The following is a 13,926-nucleotide window of genomic DNA, read 5'->3' as shown; positions in this document are numbered from 1 at the left end:
TGATTTCTTAGCAGGTGCAGGATTAATTGTGCCAGCATAAGTTTCCGAATTTTTGGTATGGATTTAAACTTCAATTGTGTATCTACATGTCCTTTTAAGGTCCAAGTATGTCAGAATCAACTGAGATATCTACAGAATGCTATACTTCTCAACCATCAAAGTGGCTTCCATTATCTACAGTGAGTTTCTCTCATCAGTTGGCTGGCAGGTGTGCCCAGCTTATGTGCCTCCTGTTGACTCATCACTTCCCATTACAGAGTGTCTTTGACAGCTGGGCCAGGTGTCGTGCAGCAACCTCGAAGGATATCCCCATTTAACGCCCGTAAGGACGGATGCAAAATCCCTTTAAGAACATCGGAATATCCTTCAAATGTGCTATCTTTGATGACTGACCATTTTGCCTACCTACTTGTTTTATAAACTACACACATTATATTCATACTATGATTGATCAATAGACAGTGATATACATGTTATTCTCATAGGACTCAATGTGTTTCAGATAAAATAATTATTTCATGGCCCAAATTAAACTACAACCTATGACAATAAAGTTCGGCGAATAGTCCAGTACTATCAACATAGATGAACAATGCACGACAGTGACCTTAGTGTCCTTCGAAATAGTACCCTCCCATAACTATACGCTGCTGAGATCGGTGATGCATGTCCTGGAAACTTTGCAAGAAGGCTTCCTTTGGGATGGTGTTCAAAAGCCTCGTCACGTTTCGTTGGATGTCAGGAATATCGTCAAATCTCTTTCCTTACAAAGCGAGTTTGATGCGTGACTTTTCGGCTCTGACTTTTCTCCGACGAGGGGATCCTGGAGAATGCCATTCCATGCTTTGCCATTTCGTTTCAGGGTTGTACCTGAGACACAAGGTTTCATCCTCAGTGACAATACAGTTCAAGAAATTTGGTGTTGCATTCGCCGTTTCGACAAAATCCTGTGAAGCCTCTAAATATGCCTGCTTCTGATCGTCAGTCAAGTGATGTGGCACAAGATGAGAACACGTTGTTCTCTTCCCTAATTTCTGGGTAATGATTTGTTGCAAGGATTCATGGTTAATATGCAGTTCATCCGCTATCATGCGCACAGTTAATCGCCAATCATTCGTGATTAATGTCCTCACCTTCTCAATGTTTTCGTCACTGATGTTGGTCGCCGGTCTTCCGCTACGGGGGTTGTCAGAAACACTTTCCCGGCCTCCTCGAAAACAGGTGAACCACTCGTACATACACTTCAAGGACAGTGCTTGATCTTCATAAACACGTACCAGCATCGCATGAGTTTCTTTCGGTGTCTTGCCAAGCTTAAAACAAAACTGTACATTGATCTTTTGGTCGTTCTTGTTCCTGTTCGCAGTTCAGAACCAATACACTAAGCAAGCACTGTGTCAAACAGGTCTTACACGGCACACACACGATGCTCAACTGAACAACGTTGGGAGCAGGTGGTCAAAACCTGCTGCTACGCAGGTGCAGCATTGTGTGTCGCCAGTGTTGCCGGATCGATCGTTCTGACATCATTCACCAAACTTTATTGTCACAGATTGTATTTGTTCTGAACATCTTAACAACCATTATCAGGTTGTTTTGCCTGTAATTTGTACATAATCTTTTGAATTTTTTTTTTTTGCTAGTTGCTTTACGTCGCACCGACACAGATAGGTCTTACGGCGGCGATGGAACAGGAAAGGGCTAGGAGTGGGAAGGAAGCGGCCGTGGCCTTAATTAAGGTACAGCCCCAGCATTTGCCTGGTGTGAAAATGGGAAACCACGGAAAACCATCTTCAGGGCTGCCGATAGTGGGGTTCGAACCTACTATCTCCCGAATACTGGATACTGGCCGCACTTAAGCGACTGCAGCTATCGAGTTCGGTATTGAATATTTTAAAACATTATTAATTTGTATGATACAACCTATACACAACTGGAACATTCCTATCAAGTTTTTAAATTAGTTTATTCTCATTATTCAGGAGACTAGTGTCATGTGAAAATTAAAGAATTTTAATGTGGACTAAAGTGTTTCACAATGTATTTATATTTTTAACTCGAGTTTACAAACCCCATTTTATATAATGATTGTGCCCTTATTTTGGTTTAACTTGTTTAAATGAATAGCTGAAGATGACCAAGTCATATGGTCGAAACCAGTCCTATTTGTATAAAATATATGTATTGATTAGGTGGAATAAAACATCAAGCTTCAAACTAAGATAGTTAAAAGTGTGTTACACAGCGCAGCGACAGCATGGGAATGCCCACACTTCGCAGTTCAGCTCTGTGCTTAGAACACGTATTAAGTGTTGATCTGTCGCTCCAACTTTTTTAGAGTTGTAACGTGTTACTTTGGGGTATAATTCTCATAATACTTCTGCATGTGTACACGGTAGAGGAAAGGGTATTTATGTATGATAATTATGTGAAAACAGTCTTGCAGGGAGGTTGTTAGGTGATCTATAACACAATTTCCAGGTGTACACCCTCTACATAGAGAGACCATGCAGAAACTCTTAAACAATATGAAGGAACTGGTTCTTTACTCAATAAGAAGTGAAGTGTTAAAAAATGTGTACTTAATGAGAAAAAGTAATGAAATCGCAGAAAGATTAAAACATTCACCTACAAAATCCCTAAAACGACAAGAAGCTGGGGTTTCGAAGAGCTCAGCATGGCAGGCTACGAAAATGTTAAAATTGAAACCATACAAGGTAACTGTAGTACACAAATTGCATCCATGTGATCATGATAAGCGGGTACGTTTTTGTAATTATATGTTGCAAAAAGTTCATGATGAAATAACTGATCCATGCTTAATATATTTTCTCTGACGAACCATGGTTCCATTTATATGGGTATGTTTCGACACAGAATGACAGATATTGGAGTACAGAAAACCCCCATCGTATATACAAAAAAACTCTACATGACGAACGGATTGAGTATGGTGCGCTGTGAATGGATACAGAATTACACGACCCATCTTTTTTCAGGGCACAATTAATGCACGAAGATACAGGGATAATATACTCAAACCATATTTTGATGAATTGACTGCTGAAATGGATATTTTCAGCAAGACTCTGCCACTGCACATACAACTAACAGCACATTAAACTTGAGGAAATTTTTGAAGACCGCGTTATTAGTATGGATTTATGGCCATCACGGTCCCCAGATTGAACTGTTTGTTATTTATAGAGGAGCTTAAAAATGTAATGTGTATGCATGAAACCCTGCACGTTGGACGAACAGAAAGAACATATCTGGAGAGAAATAGCCTCAATTACGGATGTCAAAACTATCCATGTGATTTTTATTATTAACTAACTGATGACCCATGCTTCGCAACAGAATTTTACATTGTATACAGAATTCTGGGTTAGATAGTGTTCGCATTGTGAGCAAGATTGTATTAAATTGCATAGCTCTTAACGTTACCCTAGAAACGTGACGGGAAAGTCACCAAACGTCTTTTCTCATATGAAGACTGAGTTAGGGAATTTTCATTGTAATGGTAGGCCCGCTTACCTACCATCAGTCACAATCAGGTTGGGGAGTTTTCATTATAATAGTAGACACTCACTCTCCACCTGCAATTTTACATCCTCAGAAAGACTGTATTAGTGGTTTTCCCAACTGAAACGAACATAGGTCATTACAATGACGTCAGTAGGAATGCCGCGATTAAATGCAACGCTTTCATATGAAATACCGATCAAATGAAAAACCACACATTTTCTCACTTTTAACGAACAGGACTACGCTGCCAATCTAACAGTCCAAAGTTCCAGAGCTGGAATGATCAAAGCTGCAGACAGCCGTGATCCGTGAACACACTTTGTCTTTTTTCGGCGGGGAGGGCGTCGATTAGTGAAGACTCGCAGGGCAAAAACTATGCCCTTTTACTAATCTGTTTCCTAGGAGTACCCGATGAGTGAAAAATCTTAATTCACTACACTGGCGCTGGAAAAATCTATCTGAATTGGAGGCAAATTTTTCTTCCAAGCCAGAGGAGAATTTGGAATAAAATAAATGCAGAATAGAATAAAAGTGAAGAGGAAGAAGCTTTTCTTAGTAAACGCTCTTTCCAGGGCTGAATTTTGAGCGGTGCTATAATTTTTATAGGCCTAAGTTGTTATTATAGACCAGGCACTACTACTACTACTACTACTACTACTACTACTACCACTACTACTACCACCACCACCACCACCACCACCACTACTACGTGAGCCTCTGCCTTAAGTATGCACAATGCTCATTCAAAACAGCGTATCAGAGTAGGGATCGAACAGCAGGAATACTACAATGAACCAGTGTGTTACGTACGACCAGCATCAGAAAATGTATGAACCAGAAGAATGGCATGCTAAAGAAGAAAGTTCTCTAACACCCCAGCTATTTCCCACCAATATTCAGTCAGACTGTTATACTCGGTACGCAGCAGTAATACCATCTATCGGAGTTGAGAGGCAGCATAAGAGACAAAGAACATCACAACAAACAATGGTCAATGTAATGTTATTGTTGATGAATGTTATGCGCTTTCGATATTGTAGGCCTTCACATTTAATTTTCTTCCGACTCTGAAATATCACTCGTAACATAGTCCGTATGGTAAAACTGAATAAACTGGGTGAGTTGGCCGTGGGGTTAGGGTCGCGCAGCTGAGAGATTACATCCGGGAGATAGTGGGTTCGAACCCCACTGTCGGCAGCCCTGAAGATAGTTTTCCGTGGTTTCCCGTTTTCACACCAGGCAAATGCTGGAGCCACGGCTGCTTCCTTCCCACTCCTAGGCCTTTCCTGTCCCATTGTTGCCATAAGACCTATCTGTGTCGGTGCGACATAAAACAAATAGAAAAAAAAACTGAATAAAACATAAATGATCGGAAAATATATTCTCTATAACTTTTGTTATGTCATACTTTTCGATAGGACCAATAACATAGGTATTTAAAAATTACATTTTAGGCGCCTTCCCATAAACTATAATTCAATCCAGGGTGAATAAATTTGTTTATAGTTCAGACTGTTGTTTCTTATTCCCCGACTCTATATGCTGATTTTCATTAAATTCTGTTAACCCATTTTTTCGCGGCTCGGTGTTGATATGGACTTAGCAACAAAATTGCATATTCAGGAATATCTGTGTTATCATAGCTGGTACGGTAAAAATGTATAAGGCATAAATGGTCATAAATTTAATTCTATATAACTTTGGTTATGTAGTATTTATCGATACGACCATTAATAATATAAATATTTGAGAATTAAATTTTAGGCCTTCCCCGAAACTACCATTTCATCCAGCGTGAATAAAATGATTTATAGCTTAGATTATAGAGGCTCAATCTCCGACTGTGCATGTCAATTTTCATTGAGATAGGGCCACTAATAATGCAAATATTTAAGAATTAAATTTTTGGCCTTCCCCTAAGCTACCATTTCACTCAGCGTGAATAAAATTATTTATAATCTAGATGGTAGCGACTTATTCTCCGACTTCGCATACCAATTTTGATTAAAATAGGACCACTAATAATATAAATATTTGAAAGTTAAGTTTTAGGCCTTCCCCTAAACTACCATTTCTATCAGCATGAATAAAATTACTTATAGCCTGGATTGTAGTGACTTATTCCCTGACTTTGCGTAGTTATTTTCATTAAATTCTCTTTAGCCGTTTTTTAGTGATGCATGTACAGACAGACAGACAGACAGACAGACAGACAGGCAGACAGGCAGACAGGCAGACAGACATTACGGAAAAGTAAAAAATGTATTTCCTTGTTACTGTGGACATGACCGATACAGAAATACCATTCTTTTCAATTTCTGAGCAAAGTACAGACAGAACTCTTATTTTATACAGTAGCCTATATATAGAATTTACCTTGACCATAATGGCCAGTATTGGGCCTGTATTGACATAATCACAGTAAATAGAGAGATGGATTATCGCCTAGTGAATACTATGTATTAGAAATATATTTACATATCAGACTTTAGAATATATAATACAAGTTTTGAGAAATATGTTAATTCTTTTCTTCAGATATATTAGTTAAAATTCATATATTACATTAAGACCTAATGAAACAATTAAACATTTATAAATAATGGCATTATTTATCAATTTTTTAATATGTCATATTGTACATCACATAGTTGTGGTTTTCTTAGTTGGGGGGCTGTTCCATTAGGTCGGAATTTCATGTATGAATTTCAACCTATATAGCTGAAGAAGAGAATGAACATATTTCTCAAAACATGTACCGGTACTATATATTATAAAGTGTGAAATGTAAATAAAATTTTAATACATACTATCAAGTGGGCAGATTATCCATCTCTCTATTTACTTATGTGTGTGAATTGGAGTTTCCTAAGATGATGCCAGAAATGTGTGGATGCAGGAGGAGAACATTTCCAACATCTTCTGTCATAAGGTTATGAGCTTATTTTCTTAATTCTTAATTACTAATTTTCTTAATTTTAATTGTCATCTCATGTCATGCACGGATAAAGTGAGCGAAGTGCTGTCCTTATTGCTATGCCACGGAGCGGGCAGTGATGAGTCAACAGGAGGCAGATAAGCTGGATGCACCTGCCAGCCAATCGATTAGAGCAACTCACTGTACTATGCCATAACTTCTCCAAATTTAGATTTTTTAAAACACAAATATAACATTTGGTGCAGAAGACATTTGTGAAATCCTGTACAATTATAGCTGTAAACATAGTATCTTTCGCAAAGTCTATTTAACCACTAAGGAATGGAAGTACAGTCACACAATAGCCTACATTTTTCCCAGTTCTTGAAACATTTCCCATAAAACTTGAACAAAGGCTTATCAGTAGTATTGGAACTATGGCAGTTTTGCCCATCAAAATTCATTTAATTACAAAGATATCCTAATTATCAGGTACCTAAGTACTTATTTGATAAAGATAGACTTCATAGATGAAGCTCTGTAATATTCACACTGTTTACAAACAATGACTTCAAATCAAATTGAGAAGAGCCCACCTTCTACAAAAAGAAGACTATAGTGTTATTAATATGCAATATTCCAAAAACTTTACAATTAATTTTAGAGTGTTTACTTGTTAACTATTTGCTATATATTTTGGTAAACCTTTGTATCTTCTATAAGCTGAAGATGTCCCCAGTGAGGAGCGATACATGTTCTTTTAATTTAGAACAGTTATGGCCGGTATCTGGAATGACAGGTATCTCTAGATGCGTAGTTGTCAGTAACTTAATATGATGATAGTTTAAAATGAGTTTCTGATACTACAGTTATTGGCATTTTCATAGTTATCTGCGCAACGAATGGTAACTGTAGCTGGTGCTGTAGTTACCTCTTTGTTAGAACCGATTCCAATGAACACCGATGTGAGGCACCACTCCATACTGTTTCGTACAAGGTTTTGTATTAGTTTCGTAAATATTAACAAGTGATAATGAACTGGTTATAATATATTTACAGTGATTCATTGTAGTTTTAATGTGCTTGGGTGTGTTGGAGTCAACTATATTTTGGTCAGTACGTTTACTTCCACATTATCACTGGCTTTAGTCACCGATTCCACTTGTATGGAGTCATCTGTCTCAGCTGTTTCGGTTAAAATCTCCACAGAGCATGACGCCTCTACTGTAGATATATCTTCCAATGCGGGAAATGAATCGTCAAATAGAATAGAACTCGAATCAAACACATTTCCATCAGGCTCACGTTGATCTTTCAGTGCGGCTACGAGAGTATCTCTTTCGTCAAGAGTTAGTGAACACCCAGTCTGAAATTATGGAGTATTTACCATTAATAGTTACATTTGTACTAAATAATAAATATATTAGGTACCGGCATGCATTTAATATAAACCTGGTGAATATTAAATACCAATTTTTCATTGCTTTTTTTTAATGTTGTCATATCCTTAAACGTGAAGTCTCACAGACTCCCAAACATAAAATATCTGAACTTCTTTAATTAAATATCTTGCAGGGAGTTTTAGTTTATGTTACATTCTTATCTGTGTCAACACACTTCACACCCTGGGTCAAGGTTAGCTCACTACGTTTGATTGAAATTCTCAAGTGGATTTCACGTCAGCAGTTACGATAGTATTTTTGTCAATGCACGTTGCGTGGTCAGTGTAAGTAAAACACCTCAAATGACTAGACCGTTGCAGTTATTAAGAACTACAAATCCTCAGTTCGAGGAGTACATTAGGGAACTACTAATGTAAAATTTAGTGATATGGCTATTTTCTTTTGGCTACTGGAGATTGCAGTTTGTTAATGCTTTTGTGTTGTTCAAGTTGTGCCATGAAAACCCAGAAAGGAATTCTTGAAGGGTTTGGCATCTGATCAGGTAAAATTACATGTCGAAGAAGAATGATAAATGAGCAAGTTCCCAGAGAAATACGAGCAGGAATAAGCAACATTTTGCACACAAAACTCGGCGCCGCGATATGGCAGAAAAACTGAAGAAACAGCAATCCTTCCGTACATGTCCAGCATCCTTCAAGAGAAAAACAGCATATGCGTGTTTTAAGTGGGAGTGTTTGGTTTGTTTGCAGTCTACTAAAAAAATCTGTAACAGTTGCCGCGAGAACAAATGGATATCGCACCATCAGTGCAGAACTTCAGTGCTGGAATGATAGATTCCAAAGTGTGCTGCATGTTTTCATTTTAATGATTATTTTTGTTTACGCTTGTTGTGTTCTGGATCAGTGAACATTGATCTGTTTGGTAATTGCGGTGTATTTGTATAATTTTAGTGACAATAACGATCAAGTTGAAATTTAGGACGATATCTGCATATATCTAATTTTTGCATTATTAGATCGTACATATATTCATATTATGAGAGATTATTACATGATGAATCAGATTGAGAAGACTGTGTACATGTTTGCCAACCAGTTTTCATTATAAAAACCTCTGCTTGTAAAAGTAACTAGAGGTTACCAAAATAACCCTAAAGACATTTGTGTAGAGACATCTACTGGAGGACGAGAGATACTAAAATGACGATATCTGGACTGTTTATTAGCAGGGCTTATAAATCTGGATTTAAGTTTCTGGAAACTCATTAAAGTTAAAAGCACAGTTAAAGTTACAAGCACATTTAGGTAACTTACAGGTAACTGTGGTGTACCAGAAACCGGCCATTAATGGAGTATTTCTCAATGGCATCTACGGCTGAGAAGGTGGACTTCAGTATGGTGGAGATGGTGGAAGGGGCAAACCTGTAGCGTCTGACTCCAGAGGAGCGGCTACGAAAGGCGTCTGACTCCATGTTAGGGGCGGCCTAATTTTGAACCTGGCAGTAAGTATAAAATGCCTTTGGGTGTAGTGAGCCCATCGTAACAATAGCCTATATGGATAAAGCAGATATGGTGCCTCTGAAAATGTTAGGGTGCCCCCTACCGAAGAAAGCGGAGAGGAACCATATTTGCCCCTATCCGGCTACAGCTGGATAAAGTGAAATGATGATGATGATGATGATGATGATGATGATGATGATGATGATGATGATGATGATGATGATGATTCTTTTAAAAAGATAACAGTTTGATCAGAATATTACATCAATACAGATGTTAAGGATGAAGTTCATTACATGCAACCAATGACTTCATACTAAAACATTTATTGGTTTGATGTCCAACTGACTACCTTTCTTGGTTTTCAGAGATGCTGAGGTGCCAGAATTTTGTCTTGCAGGAGCTCCTTTAAATGCGAACCCACTAAGTTGGAGCCAGAAAGCCAGTGCTCAACTGTCTGAGCCACTCAGCCTGACAACTTTTATGCTCCACAATTGTGAGTAAGGGAACATTAATTGGATTCACTCTACAGAAACTACAAAAACATTGCAAGGGATAACATAAGGACAAAAAGAGCACATCAGAACAGCTAACAATAAGTAAGTATGCAGTACGTACAACCAGTAACGGATCATGACCTTCATTGCTGGCAAGATTTTTGCTCGTACATTCTCTCTACTGCTACATTTAAGGACTGTTCATTACTCAGTCTCTACAATAAATGGAAAAACAAAATTGTTGTGAATGGTAGTTTATATTGCTAGCAAAAATTTTGCAAGTGGGGTTCTGCTAAGAAGTTGTGCACATGATTGATTGATTTTGTGGCCTACTAAGGGGCCTGGTGCAGGTCCCTCTAGTTAATGCCAGTGGACAGCTTGAGTGTCTGGGTGTGCTTTGCTGATGATGATGATGATGATGATGATGATGATGATGATGATGATGATGATGATGATGATGATGTAGGGAGAGGGTGAAATCTTGTGTTGGTATATAGCCTTCTCCTGTCGAATAACAACAAGGGGTCTACTCAAGGCTTAATGTCCCCATCCGATGGACGAATCACCATCAAACAGCGTCATACGCCCTCACTCCATATCAATACCGTGGAGGGGTTTGGGACTGAATGCAGGCTTTGGCACACAATCTAGTGATTAGAAATTGTATACCACCACCCCTCCTACCCTGCTGGCCAACAATCTGATGGAGACTTTTTTTTCCTCCCCACCTACATGCTCGAACCAGCTAACTATGATGTTGGACCACAAAGATTTGCGCCTTAATGGCCATGGCCACCAGGTGGGCTATTGTGGAATGATAGGGTTAAGAAGGCTGGATGGAAAACCTGAAGAAAAACAGGACAGCTGAGAATGAGATAGGGTACAAGGTCATGAAAAAGAAGCATACAAAAATAGAACAAAAATAGAAAAAGAAATGTTAGATTGACTTTAAAGGCATGTTACAAAAAAAATGTACAGTGAAACAAGAAGTTGTTAAAACAATGGATAAAGACCAAGAAAGAACTAGCTTTATTATAAATAAAAAGCATGAAGTGCTGACAGGCCATCAGAGCATACTCCAGAGATGGAAAGAGTACTTCGATAATTATACCGGGTGGTAGAGTTGCACCCGTTTGCTTAGTTTTATGCAGACCTGCAGATTATAGCCTAACCTACCCATAACTGGCCTCATTACAATTTCTATGATTAGTTTATTCATGTCAATGAAATCAGCATTAATGATAAAATATTTAATTATGGTAGGGAATGGTGAAAATCCTATATCATGAAAACATTGTGTACAGGGAATATGATAGCTGAATGACTGGAAATAGTATTGATATAACAGCACACCGTGGCAATGTGCGATAGAGCTGAGTGCGCTAAGAGCTGGAGAAGGAAACTGGTGCTCCTTAATCTGAGGTTCGAATCCAATGCAGGAAGAATATTGCTATTTCATTGTTAAAGTTCATGTGAGTTACTTTGATGAAGACAAATACAAATCATGATCAGTTATCATATTCCAGATATTGTACTAGAACCTGTGACAATAAAGTTCGGTGAATGAAGTCAGAACGGTCGATCCGGCAACACTGGCGATACACAACGCTGCACCTGCGTAGCAGCAGGTTTTGACCACCTGCTCCCAACGTTGTTCAGTTGAGCATCGCGTGTGTGCCATGTAAGACCTGTTTGACACAGTGCATGTTTAGTGCATTGGTTCTGAAGTGCAAACTGGAACATGAACGACCAAAAGATCAATGTACAGTTTTGTTTTAAGCTTGGCAAGACACCAAAAGAAACGCATGTGATGATGATATGTGTTTATGAAGATCAAGCAAGGTCCTTGAAGTGTGTGTACGAGTGGTTCGCCTGTTTTCAAGGAGGCCAGGAAAGTCTTTCTGACAACCCCCGTAGCGGAAGACCGGCGACCGCCGTCAGTGACGAAAACACTGAGAAGGTGAGGGCATTAATCACGAACGATTGGTGATTAACTGTGCGCATGATAGCGGATGAACGGCAGATTAACCATGAATCAATGTGATAAATCGCTACCCAGAAATTAGGGAAGAGGAAAGCGTGCTCTCATCTTGTGCCACATCACTTGACGGACGATCAGAAGCAGGCACGTTTAGAGGCTTCACAGTATTTCTCCCTGTTCCCACGACTCAAACTCGCATTGAAAGGAAAGAGATTTGATGATATTCCTGACATCCAACGAAATGTGTCGAGGCTTTTGAACACCATCCCAAAGGAAGCCTTCTTGCAAAGTTTCCAGGACATGTATCGCCGATCTCAGCAGTGCATAGTTATGGGAGGGGACTATTTCGAAGGACAGTAAGGTCACTGTCGTGCATTGTTCATCTATGTTGATAGTACAGGACTATTCACCAAACTTTATTATCACAGGTTGTATGTTTGTTTTTTAAGTAGCTCTTAAAGTAACAAGCAAGTGCTAAATGTTCCACAAAGTATGTGACAGAGAAAACACCACAAGCGGTACAAGTGATGCATGAAATACGCTACGTAAGAACCCCGGGCTTAGAGACGGCAACGGCACTTTTCAGAACTAAAATCATGCCTATACTAATGTATGGAATAGAAATCATATGGTCATACCTCACAGAAATGAACCTATCAGTACTAGGAAACGTAAATGCGCTATACATCAAAAGAGCGTTCAGAGTATCAAAGACTATGATTCGTCTACCTCCTCGCAGAAGAATCTTTCCTCTTGAAGACCTCAAAATAATTTTGCCTCTACCCAACACTACAGCCTCAGAAAAACTACTAACATCACTCAACAAAAAAAAAGAGAATGATGATATACCTCCAGAATTCTATGCAACCGGGGCCATAATAGATCGGACGTGGACAACATCCTACTGCGAGATGAAGCACATGTTTATAAGATTGGCAGTGTATGGTTTACACCATATTATTTGTCCCAACACATCTTACCATGAACCAACAGAGACCTGTGAATGTCAACAATGTGGAGGTGTGTGAACGCTACCACTCAAAAGAACAAAATCAATTAAAGGCTATGCAGAACAAGGTGCAGGTGCACAATTTTAGTGTATTCTACCTCTCTTTTTATGGTGATTTGGCTGCAATAAAAGTATTAAAAGATCAACTAAAATAGAATGACATGTTTTGTTCTTGAAGGAACATCACCAGATTCCATGCTCGAGTGGAGAACAGCAAGGACTTCATTAAAAATTCCAAAATTCAAGTTTTTAAGGATTTAAATAGAAATAAACATAAATGTTTATATATTTCTAAACATATTTGAGTTCGATTTGATAAAATCTGATGATGGTCTTTCTTTTACAGGTATGATTCTGTTACCAAATGTTTCCTGTTTCAGATAGTTTATAAATTTATTTATTCAAAATTAGTTTTGGCAGACTGAAGAACCTAACAGTCATAAAAAATTAAAAATATATGCCTATCCAGTGAGGATCTTCAATGCTCCAGTAATGGAAGCTGTAACGATTGTTGTGAAAACAGGATTCGTCACTGAAGAGAATACCCGTTAAGATATCACATCAGCTTCAACTCTTTGGAATATCCACTGCAAAAATTCCATCCGCTTTTACAAGTCATCTCCATGAAGTTTCTGGTGTAGTTGTTGATGGCAGGGGTGGAACTATGACAGTGTAATATGTGCAGTACAGATACAGGGCTGATGTTCAGTTCCTTCCCAATGTCCTGTGAGCCTGTGTGCAAGTTGTATGCAATTTCACTATGAACATTATCTTCATTATTTCCAGATGTCACTAGAGCATCCCAAGCCTGCCTGGTGGCCATGATCATTAACACTAGGAATAACAAACATTCTTTCTACCTACTTTTACCGAAGCGGTAATTTTGACCGATAGTAACATATATTCATTTCTTGAGGATATTGGTACCATAAAGAGGTTCAAATTGAGTACAGAAACATCATAGAACCTAAAATGAAATGAAATGAAATGTGTATGGCTTTTAGTGCCAAGAGTGTCGGAGGACATGTTCGGCTCGCCAGGTGCAGGTCTTTTGATTTGACTCCCGTAGGCGACCTGCGCGTCATGATAAGG

General features: G+C 38.6%; 1 protein-coding gene across 2 annotated transcripts in view; it reads right to left on the bottom strand.

The window, feature by feature from the left end:
- LOC136864740 (epidermal growth factor receptor kinase substrate 8) overlaps positions 1 to 13,926 on the bottom strand; it is a 368,916-nt gene that overhangs the window by 116,526 nt on the left and 238,464 nt on the right. The gene's annotated exons all lie outside the window — the stretch shown is intronic.

This window comes from Anabrus simplex, chromosome 2 (assembly GCF_040414725.1).
Source record: "Anabrus simplex isolate iqAnaSimp1 chromosome 2, ASM4041472v1, whole genome shotgun sequence".
In the NCBI taxonomy this organism is placed as follows: Eukaryota; Metazoa; Arthropoda; class Insecta; order Orthoptera; family Tettigoniidae; genus Anabrus; species Anabrus simplex.
This window is presented reverse-complemented; position numbering and strand designations above follow the sequence as displayed.